This window comes from Oryzias latipes, chromosome 21, assembly GCF_002234675.1.
Source record: "Oryzias latipes chromosome 21, ASM223467v1".
Lineage (NCBI taxonomy): Eukaryota > Metazoa > Chordata > Actinopteri > Beloniformes > Adrianichthyidae > Oryzias > Oryzias latipes.
Window position 1 is genome coordinate 18,658,259 of NC_019879.2, and position 12,264 is coordinate 18,670,522.

The window sequence follows — 12,264 nt, forward strand, 5'->3', positions numbered from 1 at the left end:
CTAAGCTGCTAAATACCCTTTGAAATGGATAACGAAATTAATGTTAATCTGCTAATCTTAGATAAACAATGTTATCTATATATTTCCAAGTAAAATATTTTAATTTCTGCACAACAATGACATTGTTAACATTCCACACCAATCATCTTTTGTTCTATTGTAAATTATAATTATTCCGTTTTTGACAAAATCAGAAAACCTGCGTTGTCTGGGACTTTTGGTTCTGAAGGAGGTGCTGCGCAAATTTCTGAGGAGGGGAGCGCAGAAGAAGAGCATGCTGGTTCCCCCTGTCGGGTGATTCTCCAAATTTGCGGATTCTGCGTATTCGCTGGAGTCTCTGGTCACCAACCCCCCGCAAATATGGGGGCAATACTGTAGTTTATGAGAAACTTCCCTTTTTTTTGTATGCTGGACTGTTAGCATGGAGTAAGCCTACCCCACAGTTTGGAGGCAGATGCCAGCCCAGCCGAGGAAAACCAAGATGTACACAGATCTATTTGTCTACAGATGGACGACTAGGCATAGAAAAGAGCAGGGAGCTTGTGACCATAATAACTACAAGCTTTTTCCTACGGAAAAGAAATCCTCAAAAATGCAGTTTTTAATCTTAATTTTTTTTTTTTTTTACTTGTGTTCCATTATGAAAAAAAATCCTTTAAGAACATGTTAAAACGACCATTTTCATTGGAGTGGATCTTTAAATCTGAGTTTTATGACACAAAAATTATGTCTTAGACTGCCATTTGGTTTAAATCATTTGCAATTTCTCAATAAATACATGTCTGATCAGCTGTGCTCTGCTTTTAGAGAACAACTTACTAGCTAGAAGGCAGAAAAAAAAGAGTCATATGAGGAAATAAGAAGTATTTAAAAAATGTAAAAAAAACATTTTCAAGCAATGTCTAAGGATTTCTTATGGTACATTCTTTCCAATTGTGAATAAACTTATGTTTGCTCCTTTATTTTAACGTTAATTTGGTAGAAGAAAAAACAGACTAGTTGCACCTTTGCTTGAATTATTGTAAAAATAAAGCTGGGTTCACACTGAACGCTGCCTCTACGCACAGCGCGTCAGGGGCGTCAAGTTTTAAAGTCAATGTATAGATGTGATCAGAGGTCTTGGGGCAAGATTTGAGCGTTTGGCATTTAGGATGTGACGTGTTGATGATGTCAGTGGGTGATCAGTGGGTGGAGTCCAAAACTAATATGGAGGAGAATCGGATCATGATCTGTGTAATCTTTTTCTTTTTACCTTCAAGACATAAACAGACAGCTTGTCTAATTTCATTCTTGTCTTAATTTTTCTTGGACTAATGTGGGATAGCATGTCGTCAAACTGGGTCACAAAGAGACGGAAGAACAGCTGAAAGTGGCCATCATTCAACCGCAGTTCCTGTAGTAGATGGTGAACATCGCCGTACTTGTGATTGTAGCTCAAGACTAATAGGGAAGTACCTGCGGAAGTACAGAGTGCATGACCTTTTTCTTTTTCTTTCATTTAATTGGACTCCACTGTGGCCATGTTGAGAACAACTGATTGCCCAGGGTTGGTAATTGTGGCAAATCTAGATAAGATAGCCATGCTGACACCAGTATAGCATGTGAGCTTGCCACCACAGAAAATCCATAGGCTTCAGGCAGTCAGCTTTGATCACACACCAAGATGAGTGCTGCTAACCAGTCTGCAGGGATCACGCCTATCCCTTAAACCCTACATGTAGAGATAAAGAGTGAAAGCAAGGGGGGGGGGGGATCCATGCAATAGCTGGAGGCAAAAATGTCAACGTTTGAATAACCATCACTAGCATTTCAAGAAAAAAAAAATCTTAATATGTTCTAAAATCTCAGGTGTGGGTTTAACTTTTTGCATGTTAGGAGACAACATTTCTACCATGCTCATTTTGTTTAGGGCTTCATGAGCTGGAAGCAGTGATGTTCCTAGAAGACACAAATATAAAACTGGGAAATGAACAAGGCTCCAGCCGTGCCTCTGGCTATTTACAGAGAGCTAAACCATTTTCTAAACAGTCAAAACAATTTTTACCAACCCAAAAATGCTCTAAAAAACGCCTACCGCCATAATTTCAGTTGACTTCACAGAGCAAAACAAAACTCCAGTGGATAAGCATATTTATTTTGTAAAGACAGATTATGCAGGAAGTGGTTTAGGACTGGTGATTAAATCAATAGTTTCTGATCTCCAAAACAGGTTTTTTTTTCCATTCGTAACTGTCCATTTATAATCATTTTTAGGCCTGGTTTTAAAGTAAAGCATGAAAAATGTCTCTAATAAGAATGCTGCCGTGAATGCATAACAACAATATGCAGCACAAAAGTCAGGAATACACTTAAAAGTGAGATATTCTGTCCCATCAAGCTTTGTCATTAGAAGCAAACAACATGATGCAAAACTTTGCTAATCTTAAAAAGAATAAAAGAGTAGATTGCTCCCCCGAACAAGACCATTATTCTTTACTGGACCTCGAGTCCATGGATTCTGTACAATTCTTGTCTAGTACTTGGTTCTGAAACCATCATTTTCAATAAAACTACATTTCTGTAGTTTCTGTAGTGCTGTACATTGTTTTCATCTTAATTTGAAGTGTCAAAGAAAATTTAGAAGAGAATATGAAGGCACAGTTTATGTGACAGCTTCCACCCTCACCTCAGCAGAGCTGTTGTGTCTGCAGCGTGTTTCTCTTTCCATGTATTGCAAGTCCTAGTTGGAGGGGTGGTTAAACCTTTCTAAATAAGGCTGTCAAGAGGGGCTTTGCTCTTTGTCTCATCTCCAGAAAGATTTTTTTTGAAACTGCATCATTAGATGTATTAAGCACACTTAATTGAATATATATATCTATATATAGATATATATATCTATATATAATGGATTTTAGGGGTAAATATATAGGGTATATATACATAGTGGATTTCAGGGTAAAAAGCTTTGTAAGTTGCACTTACTATGTGTGACGATAAACACAGGAAAAGAGAGTAGATTGCTCTACAGCATGTGGTATTGTGTGGAATTATTACAAATACTCTCATGTATTAGTAGTCGCTGACAATCTTGGGTATTAATTATTCAGAAATGCCTCATGGCTACAAGCTAAGAGCTGCTGACTTTTTCAGATTTCATTTTTCTTCTCTGTTTTTGTTTCCATCTTAGCTTCAGCATTAATGAAAAAGTGATGAGAGAAGCTATTCAAATGATAACCAAGGTCAAGTCGAAAGCTTTACCCCCTCAATGACCTGTGGTATCCATTTCTTGACCTGTGCTCCAGCAGAAGCAGGAAGAGTAATTTCTTCTAGTATGTGCAATGAGAGAGAATGAGAGAACATAAACATCCAGCTTAAACTTTTACATTGATTTCACTACGAGTCTGATCAAATTTTAAACAGCTTCAGCACAATATAACAATACTTTTTTTCATGCAGTCTCATTGGTTGTCTCACACATAGTTTCCATCAAATACCCTCTACAGACCCGTTACCAAACCCAAGTATGTTATGCTAACAATTCTCACTTTTTTAAAGAATTACTCATGGTTGATAAGACTTTGCAGCTCATTTTTTTCCAGTTTTGCTCTTGTTAAAGACACAGTATATTTGTCTAACTATAGAGTTGCATGTTAGCCTTGTTAGCATCAAGTTGTAACAGACTGAATTTCAGAACATTTGCATTGCATCAGAGGCAACAGTTGCCCCAGATGCAGAAACAAACTGTAACATTAAGAATTTAGGGCCAAGAATCGACTAAACTGCAAATGTCAGGGTATTTTATTGAATGGCACATGTGGGGCAAAATATCAGGAGACAAAGATTTGGAAATTGCATGAGGAACTGATCCTTTCTATGTCTAAGAACTCAGTTTAGGGAAGCATTACTGGACCACCCAAAAACAAAACACAAAAATAACAAAGTCTAAACACACTCTGCAGCAGTTCTGTTGAATGGAAGAAAATTACCCATAATACCCAAAGTCCTTCATTGATGCCATCATGGTAAAAATTGCATATTCTACATCTCTCTATGCTTCCCAGCTTTAATACCTTTGTTTCAATGACTATTAGAGCTCCGAAAAGCTTGCAGAAAGGCCAAGTTAGACGTGTTTGAGCAAGAGCCAATCCAGGCAGGATAATATATACCGGTATTAAATGTTTGGAAAAAAATGTTTTGTTCAAAATGGTTGTTTTCTGTGTTTTGAGTCTTTTGGTTTCACAATTTATTGTGCAAATCAGGGTTACAACAATTTGATTTAAAGTTATTTAGATTTTGCTGTGTCAGTGGAGGACTTGTCTTAAAAACTGATATAAAGGATAGTTAAGAATGACCAATTTCCTGCCAATTAATCATTTTCTTCTTAGATATATGAGCTTTATGAAGAGTGTGAAAGCTCAGCAGACATTTCTTCTAAAATAAAAGTCACAGGTCTTGTATGGCAGTAAGAATGCTAATAAGGGTTTGATTTATCTTAAATAACAATATCAGAGGAAAAGTCCAAATATAAGTTGTGGGTATCCAAAACGTTTTCCTGATGTATGTAAAGCAACAACAAATGTAAAATGTATTGCTATGAAATTTCAAACATTTAATATTTTTATTGCTATCGTAAATGATAATTTTTTAAACATAAAAAAAAAAACATTTTAAATAAAGACATTTTAAAGTGCATTCCATGTGCCAGAAACAAGTGTGTGCATCATACCTTCCCTTTTTATTTATTGGGCAAGACATCTATTAAACAATAGGAATAGTAATATTATATAATAATATGTTATGTATTGCATTCATGTAATAGTATGGTTATATATATAAATATATAACTTTATTTATCTATTTTCCAAAAAGGTGGGCAAAGATGACTTAGTATTGTTGAAAGCCTTCATGTTACAGTTTTCTATGAATGAATGTATGAAGGCTGCCTTTTAACCTTACCACCCACAACGAGAAGAGCAGAGATAAACAGTCACACAGTGAGAAGAGAACAAAGAACAGTGGGGCAGCTGTGAAGATAAAGCTGATATTTTACCTCAGCTTCACACAAGATCTTTATAACAAAAAAACAAAAAACAAACTACAGTCCAGCAAAAAAGGTAACCATCCTCATGTTTGTGTAGGAATGACAGTTGTTGCCACTTATTTTCCAAAAGTAACAAATAGCATTTAACGTGACAAACATATTCCCATTGTATTCCACTTTTATAACCCTCTTGGGTTCATATATTGATTTACTTTATGTAGATCTGCTTTAGTCTAATTTTTCCTAATAATGTTGTCTGCTTGTATTTGAGGCCGGATATGGTGTTGTGGTCTGAGTATTTTATACAGTTCCTTGGGAAAACACAGTAGCAATGGCAGATGAAACAAAAAAGAGAGTTGTGAGAAGCAGAGGAACGGAGCAGAACAGTTGAAGTTTGCCTGATGGAAGTTGGTAGTGGAGGCTTTGTGGCAAAGCCAGCCTGCTCTTTGCTTTGGGAGCAAAGTGTGAAAGTGAGGAGCCTAAAGCAAATGATCAACAAAGTGGCTAATACTGAAGCTGGAGCAAAAAAAATAGAAACAACTGTGTTTGGGACTGTATCCGGTGAGGAAAGAGTAGAAATAAAAGTTGATTCAATGTTATGTACTTTTAACAAGTAAAACATGTCAATTTAGGTTTGCCAAACAGGATTGACATCCACTAGTTTTTTAGCTTTACTAACTTTGTTACATTCATTCATATTGCAAAATTTGTTGGTCATGGAGCTGATATTAGTGGTATTGGTCTTGGTGCTTATTGGTTTTTTCATTAAATGTTTGTAAATATTGACAGATTTTTGCTAATTGACAACTTGGCTGTTACACCTACCGGTACTATATTTTCCCCACTATAGGACGCACCGGATTATCATGGCAATAAATGGTCTATTTTTGAATTGATACCATGAGGTGCACTGAACTATGACTCCGTCAGTCAGTCAGACTTCACAGTAACTCTAGAACCTGATTGTAACACTGTGCACGTCAGCATATTCACAATACCTGTTAAGCTCTGTGCACACCAGGCACGTGATGGGCGTTAAAGAATGTTCTAAACAGGCATTCTTAAACGTACTTTTAGCATACAGTGTTCACACTGGACTGTTGCTATCCGATATTAGCGCAAGTGAAACTCACAGTTGAAAGAAGCTTGGTGAGAGATGTGTAAGTGTTGCTAATGTCAGAAATCCTGCTCCAGACTTTTTCTTTTACTATATTTTGATATGTGAAAGACATTATTCCAGCTGGACACAAACCGCTATGATTAATTTCTCCTTCATGATCAATATTCAGTGTTTTGAATTGGACGCCCATACGTCACTCCCACATCCAAGTCCCTAAGTGGTCAAAGTTCAATTAGTTTAACTTTTAACGCACATTCAGTTGCTGTGCTTTATTACACAGACCCCGAAAACTGACTTAAAAACTTGGTAGCAACGCATGAACACAAGTTATGGATGAATACGGCCGAAACGTGCATATGCCGACATTTACATAAAGTTTTAATTGGAATTAGTCGCTTGAACATGTGCTTCTGAGCCCGTTGTGAACATAGCATAACTCCAAACCTTTTTCGCTACATGTAAAATAACAGACTGATGGTGCCTAAACAATCGTTACTGTGACAACACAAACTCCCAAACTTGTTTGTAAAAATAAATAAAACACACTCCAACACCGCTACATGTTAGCACAACCAGAATTAATGCATATACAAGGTGCAATATTTAAAAAATAATTAATTTAGGGATTTTAATTTGCACCTTTTAAAGCGGAGAATACAGTAAATCCACACTTCTTCTCTTCTTTTTTCTTCTTTTTGGAAACAGACGTCAACAAGCAGAAAACAGATTGGAATTGTTTTTTTTTTCTATTCACTTATTGGGCACATCTGTCTTTTTTTCTTTTATCTTTACTTGCTTCAGATTTTTCTATTCTCCCTCTTTTTTTTACAGTCCATTTATCATCCTAGCTTTCTTCTAGTCAATTTACTTCTGCAGTGTCACTATCACCACCACCACTACCCTGGCAGGATGCTGGTATGGCAGTTTCCTGCAGGCATCTCTGGGATCAGGTGGCAGATTCCCAACATATGCCAACAACATGACCTTGTCTTAGAGGAGCCCACTCGAGTCCAGCAAAGGGGGCCACAGGGGCCAAAAAGGTGAGAGAGAGTTAAAAAAAGACGAATGAGACAACAGATGGAAATGGTAATGTATCTGGCATGATGTAACCCACTTCTATCCCCTTCTGTCTTGCCCTATATGTCATCAATGGGTGCAGGCAGAGTAAAATGTCATTCTCAAAGCAAGTGAGCAGACAGCTGAGCTGCAGCTTCAGTCAGAGAGTGTGTCTCCATCCACCAGTCTACCATTTGTAGAAAGATTTAGAAGGGGGAGTTCAGCATAATATTTTAAGGACATCCGATTAAACTTTTAGAAAAGCATCACTCCCAAATTAAGAAAAATATTAATGATACATGGAGCAAAAAGATTACCCATACAGACGAGGAAAACATTACCAACATCTACTATAAAAGGTAACAATCAAAAAGCTGACAATCCTGAGCTGCTCAGTGTCATATGTGATATCTTAGCCTAAGATGTGTATATCTGTGTGTGTCAGTGCAATTCTTGTGATGAATGAAATTGAAGCAACTTCCTATTTGCAAGACAACCCAGTGTTGTGTTTGTGTTTTCTAGAGAGAGTGCAGAGATAGCCCCCGGTTGTTTGTGAAGATGTGGGTGTGTTAAAGCACACTGGTGTACAGTTTGCACACCCTCTTGTGTAAACTGCACTTGATTTGAACTGCACATCATAGGAAAATGCCTTTAAGAGTCTACTCATATTTATGCTAGAATAAATGCATAAATATGAATAGTAAACATATTTTAAACTGTTAATTTTGTTTATATTTTGTGAAAATTTAGTACCTTCTGGTGCAAACCTGAATTCAGATTTTTTTTTTTTTTTTCCATAGATCGTTTTTATAAAAGAAAAGCAATTCGATTAAATTAGCTTAATGTCAACTAAACAAATGTGTTTAAAAAATGTCCTGCATGGTTACCAAAAATCTAATTTTTTTGTTTTCACAACCTATATTTGTAGTCGTATCTTTATTGACAAACTATGACTGCACTTTTTTTGTTTTCAAATCTAAGAAAACTAAACAGCGCTGTGTAATATTAGTATCTTTAAGTGTCATAAAAGGATACAATTAAAAATATGTTCTCTATAATCTTTTAAAATAGTATTTTTTCACAAGAAATTCTATACATTCAATATCCATAGAAAATGTAAGAATCCTGTGACATCTTTTTCCTGTATTTATTATTGCTGTTTATGACATTTTTTCTTCCTTTCTTTGGAAAACTTGAGAAACTTTGATAACTTCGATTGTAGTTTGTCCATTTTTGTTTTGTTTTGTTTTGTTTTGAGTCAGGTGTAGATCTTGACTCTCCAGTCACTTTTTTTTTTTAAATTTACTTTTAGTTATCCCACAATGGGGAAATTGTTCTCCGCATTTGACCCATCCCCTGGGGGGAGCGGTGAGCGGCGGCTGGCTGGGTAGAGCGGGGATTGATCTGCCAACCCTACGGTTGTTGGCTGACCAGCTCTACCGCCTGACCTAAACTGCCGCCTAAATTGCTGCACTGCTCAACTACTTCATGGCTGCAGGCTGTATGTAATAAACTGGTTTCTGAGAACCTTATCAGCACTCAGAAAGCTTCCATTTAAGGAGAAAACTGAATGTTACAAGGCCTACACTCTCTAACCAGTCAATAAATGGAATAACTGACACTTGGGCCATTATATCATCCGTTTGTAGCTCTAAAGTAATGAACTGTAATAGGGAAATGATAATAATGATGATAGTCGTAATTAGTGGGATAATAACAGGGCAATCGCAGGGTGCCATAACGGGAACCATTAAGCAAGATCTATGATTGATCTGTTGCTAGGATGGCAGCTTGGTAATCGTGCAAGAAATCCCTGGAATGATCTGATGCAGACTGTGCATGTTCAAGTGTGTCTGTTGAGTAATAAACATTGGACCGCATTTATTTATGCGAATGTTCCAGCAAATCATGCACTAGAGCATCAAAGTCCAAAGACTTTCTACAAATAGTCCAATTTATCCTATTTTTGGTATTTAATTAAATTAGTTTTTCATGAAACCTGGAATTATTACTTGAGTGATTTGCTTTTGTTAATCATATGCAAAAAATGTATGTTTTGCACAATTTTAAGCTATTTTGGATTTTGTTATTAAACCAGTTCTATACAGTAGAATCTTAAAACTCTTAACTAATAACTGTATATCTTGAATTATTAAAGGTCTCTTATTTATGAATTTTCCATCCTTTCTATTATAGTATAGAGCAGGGGTGGTGAAACGTTGTGACATGTGGGCCACAAAGGCTTCTAAAATTTGACAGAATGGCCGGATCAGGAGCAGATGTGTGGCGTGTTTCGGTAATTCACCTTATAGGAGAAATAAACCCCATGGAATCTGGAATCTAAAAGAAAATCTGCATTAATTTTGATTGAAAATCAATATTTTTATATATTTGAAAGCAGAACATTTCAAATATATACAGATTTTCAGATTTTATTTCAAAACTGTGGTTTTGTTTTCATTTTAGTGGGAATAGCACTAAGGTGTTGATATCCCTCAAGGAAAACCCCAAATTTAGAGAAATGCCGCGTTCAAGTGGTGTGGGAATTTTGGGAAAAATGACTGAAAAACCCCTCAGGAGTATTGTTAAAAAAAAAAAAACTCTTCCAACACCATATAAAGACAGAATAACTTTCTGAACCTAAAACAAAGGTCAATTTATTTGTAGTGCACCATCTATGGAAACACACCAGATCCCAAGGAAAATAAAATATTAAAACAGATTATCAATATAATTTATTCCAGATTGGTGGGCCAGATTAAAAAGTTTAACAGGATACATATGTTGCCTCCCCCTGGTCTAGAACAATAATATAAACCAATTTCTCTCCCTTTTTCAAGCAGCTTCAACGTATATTTCTTTCGACCCTTGACCCAAATTCCCAGTTCAATAATGAAACCTTGCCAGAATGTGTGATGAATCATTCAAAAACGTTTAAGCTTGTATTTTCCTGTTAACTTGTAAATGAAACAAAGATAATTACTTCGTTTTGGCAATAATTATATGCCTTTTTTTGTGAAAACTAATTATTCTTTTGTTTCTCACTGCTGAACATACGCGTTGTGAAAACACCCAGAAAATGTAAGCTCACACACAAAAGAATCAAACTAAAAAACAAAACTCAAATATACTGCCTAGTCAGTTCTTGACTGCGCTCACCACCACCCAAACAGAGGTTCTTCATTCCGAGTGAGTATGTCCTCTTTATATCAAGTAAATAATACAAAGTGTGTCTCCTCCATCCAACAAGTTTGTGGGTATACGAATGCCCTGATGCAATTGAACCTCAATGCAAGAGTGCAATCACATTTCTGTACACACAGGGGCTTTTCATTGTGTGGATAACTGTAGGTGATCGTGCGGTAAACCTCAAAGAGAGTGGAGTGAACTGGAAGATATATTGTACTTCTTTCACCTCCGAGATTTGGGATGCGTCTTGACAGGGCTGTCTTTGCCAGCCTTTGCGTGTGTTAGTTTTTGTGCAAGTCTGTGTGTGTGTGTGTGTGTGTGGGAGCAGTGTGAGGTCTTTGCAGTCAGGAAAGAAGCCGAGACCTGCCTGCATCCTGTCAGGAGTTCTAACACATCCATAATGTATCAGAAGGATATTGTCTTGGCCATGATAACAGCCTCTAGAATATCAAACATTCTGTTCTGGTCAGGCAGTGAGAGCACCACAGATACTTCTATGGCTTTGTTTTTCCGTCACAATTTTGGATGACATAGGATGTGAATTAACCACATCAAGGGTTTAACTACTTGTGAACTGTAAATAAAAGTTTAGGCTCCTTTTGAACCTCAGTAGTTATGAAAATTGTTAAAATTCCTCTAATTCAGATGATCTGAGCAACTTTGAGCTCCTATTGTGAAACCAAGTCTAGGGAAACTTTTTTTTTTTTTTTCATTTATTTGTTTCTTTTTTAACTTGTCCTGCCCAGCAGTTGAGCAAACAGGTTTGAGCAGAAGGCCTCTTGTGTTGACAGATTTGACTGTTTACTGTTACAATAGGCTGTTATAAATATTCTGACACATGAGGTGTATTTTTGTATAAACCTCTTTTGTATTTGAGGCTAAACTTTATCTATATGACTTATATTTGTAAATAATTTCCCTGTTTGACCGGACGTAAAAAAAAAAAGGAGAGAAGAACAAAGCAGATTTATTGATTGATTGTGTAATTGCACAGGTCATATTTATTGTTTTAATTATGAACAATTTGGGGCTCCATATAAAACAGGCCGCATCAAAACAAAAATGCATAAGGTTGAAGCTATGGAAGTCCATGGTGTACACACTGGACAAGCAGGGAGAGGCTTCTTTTTTCCCCCCTATTCTACTGTTTACTAGCGAATGTCTGCCACCTACAGTTGGAAGAGACTTGGAACGAAATGTCGAAGTGGTGTAAATTTTGCAGATCTCGCTCCAGGCATTTTCTTTCAAAGCTCTATTCCGATGTATGAAAGACTTGGTGTCATATTATGCTGGCTGGGCACAAACTGCAGTTAGTATTCATTTATCCTTTTCTGACAGTTGGTACTTCGGGGAATTAAAATCACTGCAAAATCTGAGTCCCTGATTGGTCAAAGTTAAACCTGGTTTAAATTGCAATGTACGTTTGGCCACATGTTTTGCACGTAGAGCTTGAAAACAGTCTTAAAAATGTTTATAGTTATGCGTGAACCCAAAATATATGCGGAATGGACTTTTCATTGGAAGTGTCCACTTGATTGTGCATTTTTGATGGTGGTGTGAATGTAGTTTAATACTGAGAGGGCTTTGCATGAAGTCACAAAGTTTAATGACCTGGGGCTTCATTTATAAAACTTTGCGTAGGATTTGCGTCAGAAGTGGCGTACGGATGAAACATAGGACGTGCGTACGCACAGAAATATTCGGATTTATAAAACCGTGCGCACGCACATCCTACGGATTTTTCCCTTAATAAATCACAATCAATTCTAAATGTAGCGCAGCTTTTGCGGCTTCATGACACGCCCTTTGTTGCCCATAAATAGTTCGTGAAACGCCCACAAGTTAATATTCATTGATTGCGAAATCATGGCAAACACAG

At 36.7% G+C, this 12,264-nt stretch overlaps 1 protein-coding gene across 1 annotated transcript in view; it reads right to left on the reverse strand.

Moving 5' to 3' along the window:
• erbb4 (erb-b2 receptor tyrosine kinase 4) overlaps positions 1 to 12,264 on the reverse strand; it is a 298,636-nt gene that overhangs the window by 17,332 nt on the left and 269,040 nt on the right. The window lies entirely within an intron of this gene.